This window comes from Octodon degus, unplaced genomic scaffold, assembly GCF_000260255.1.
Source record: "Octodon degus isolate 3935 unplaced genomic scaffold, OctDeg1.0 scaffold00056, whole genome shotgun sequence".
NCBI classification, from domain to species: Eukaryota; Metazoa; Chordata; class Mammalia; order Rodentia; family Octodontidae; genus Octodon; species Octodon degus.
The window spans coordinates 9994934-9997807 of record NW_004524632.1 but is presented as its reverse complement, the minus strand read 5'-3'; the positions used below and the strand labels follow the sequence as shown (position 1 = coordinate 9997807).

The window sequence follows — 2874 nt, the reverse complement described above, 5'->3', positions numbered from 1 at the left end:
CCTCATGATTCCCATGGGCCCAGCACCTTCCCAAAGGACTCTGGGAATCTGTTCTGCTTCACTTTAAGCTCCCTTCTTTGCTATCTTTTCCTTCCATTGTTGGCACCAAATACGAATTAATTTGTAGTCCACCTGCCATGGAGTTAGCCTACCCCTCCCAGTGACTCTTTATCCGTTCACTCCGGGCTCTGTTATTGTTCCTGCCACAGGCTGCACAGTCGCTGCACCTACGGGCAGCACTGATTTGTGCTCTCAGGGCTGTGGGAGGGAGCTCTATTCTTCCCGTCACCTACAGCATGTCTTTCCCGTCACCTACAGCAGATGTCTTCTGTTTTGTTGCTTCTCTGCTTTCTAATAAACATTTCTGCATGTAAAAATTCATTGCTGTCTGTTTTTCCTATACTGATTTTACTCAGTAAGTAGATAATTATATTTTACATGAAAACAATCCCTGTCAAAATCATTTTAAAAATAAAAATAAAATAACTGCCATAGAGATAGGTCGGTGACATAAGTACCTGCCTGGCAATACACGGTCCTGACTTTGATCCCTGGTACCAAAACAAACAAACAAACAAACAAACAAACCCTATGGTAAGGATAGATAACTTGAAGAGGTAGCCCATCTGTGGTACACATACACGTGTACGTTTCCTAAAATTAAGACAAATTTAAGTCAGGTCTTACGTCTCAGTCACAACACAATACATCATGAATACGTTATACCTTGTAATAGCATGAGCTTTTGTTTTGTTGGAAAAGTTGAAATCAAATTTCTGGAAGAAGGTTAGCATTAAGAAAAGAAGGAAAAGCTCCAGAAAGAATTTACTCAATTCGTTTCATTTGATCAACATTTCAGAATCTGTCACCACAATGTGGGTCATGTTGCCCACTGCCTCGACCATCTTTGTAAATAATTATGCCTCTCCTAGAGGCTGTGAGTTCTTTCTGGGTATGGTCTCTCAGAGTTCGACCTATTTCTTCTTTTAGTACATTTTGTTCAGTGTCTCGCTACACAGATCAGACTCGTAGTGATCCTCCTGGCTTTTTTGTTTTTGTTTTTGGTGGCACCAGGGATCAAACTGAGGACGTCGCGCTTGCCAGGCAAGCGCTTGTTTCACTGAGCTGTATCTCCCCGGCCCTTAGCTTCCTGTTTTCAGCCTCCTAAATGCTGGGATTACAGGCGCGCTCCACCACGCCCTTTCATTCTCAGTCTCAGCTTGGGGGTGCTGAGCAGCGGGGAAGCTTCGCCTGCATCTCCAGGTGCTCCCGTGGCCGGCAGGCCTTGCTGCCCGGACCCCACCTCCGGGCAGATCAGCCGTGCCAACAGATTCTCACGGGGGACCCAATCCTGCTGTGAAGTGCACGGGCAAGGAACTGAGGGCGCGGAGCCTAGGGAGAGGAGCCTAGGGGGAGGAGCCTAGGAGGAGTACCCCTAGGAGGAGGAGCCTAGGGGGTGGAGCTTAGGGGAGGAGCCTAGGGGGTAGAGCCTAGGGAGAGGAGGAGCCTAGGGGAGCAGCCTAGGAGGAGGACCTCCTAGGAGGAGGAGCCTAGGGGAGGAGCCTGGGGGTGGAGCCTAGGGGAGGAGCCTAGGGGAAGAGGCTAGGGGAGAAGGCTAGGGGCAGGATCCTAGCGGGAGGATCCCATGGGGAGGAGGCTAGCGGGAGGAGGCTCGCGGGAGGATCCTAGGGGGAGGAGGATAGCTGGAGGAGGCTCGAGCGAGGAGCTTAGGGCGAGGCTCCTTGTGAGGCGCTAATGTGATAATAGTAGAAAAACAGTGCACAAAAATATCATCACGGTACACAATAAATGCAATGCACTTGAATAATCGCAGAGCCACCGCCTTTCTACCTTCATTGGTTGAAAAGCTTCCGCCACACACAGACGGCCAATAAGTGTGTGGAGAAACACTCACCCTCGCTGGCCTCACAGAAATGCACGTTAGAACACCGAGATTCCACCTTACCCCAGAAAGGACGAGCACCATCAGGAGCCAAACGACAACAGATGCGGGGAGGCTGCGGGGGAGGAGCCCGCCGCATCGGTGAGGGAACGTGAACCAGCACAGCCACGCGGAGCCAGCATGCGGAGGGCTAGAAAGCAGCTACAAATAGAAATAGCATTTGATGAAGGAGTCCCTTCTGGGGACCTTACTGGAAAAATCCAAGGCATCGTTTTCCAGAGATAAATGCATACCCATGTTTATAGCAGTCTAATTCATAATAGCTACATCTTAGAAGTGGCCTACATGTCCATGAAGAGATGAATGAGTAAAGAAAGTGTGATATTTACACACAGTGGAGTACCACTCTGCCATAAAGAAGGGTGCACTGGAGGCATTTTCCTTTTCTTGTCTCTTGTTTTCATTTATTACTTTTTTTTTTCTCGGAACCGGGGATTGAACTCAGGCCCTTGTGCTTGCCAGGGAAGCACTTATTCCACTGAGCCATCTCCCCGGCCCTATTACCCTTAAAAAAAAAACCCAAACATTTATTTGAGAAACAGTCTAGCAGTAATTGATATGACATGATGAGCAGTATGTATTTAGAAGACCAGAATGACAGGCATTCCAAGCATGCCCCTAGTATTACACATTGCTACCTTCGGTGCAGTAGCTTAGCTCACAGGTAGCAGCATATACAGTTAGTCAGGCTGAGAATCCTACCAAGTACTGCTAGTTTCAAAACCTGCTATAGATTCTCGGAACCATTGCCTTAACCATTTTGTGCATATAAATGTTTCGTTTTGCCCCTGCCATGTTTCCTAGCTTTTCTCCTTGCCCTCTCTTCATTGCTTAATCCTTAAGTTCTCACTCTCCTTTTAATTGTTATATCTTTCAATTTTTATTTCTTCTTTTGAGTTCTTACACTGGGG

At 47.7% G+C, this 2874-nt stretch overlaps 1 protein-coding gene across 1 annotated transcript in view; it reads left to right on the top strand.

Moving 5' to 3' along the window:
* Positions 1 to 2874, top strand: part of LOC105742501 (keratin-associated protein 2-4-like) — a 17813-nt gene that overhangs the window by 596 nt on the left and 14343 nt on the right. The window lies entirely within an intron of this gene.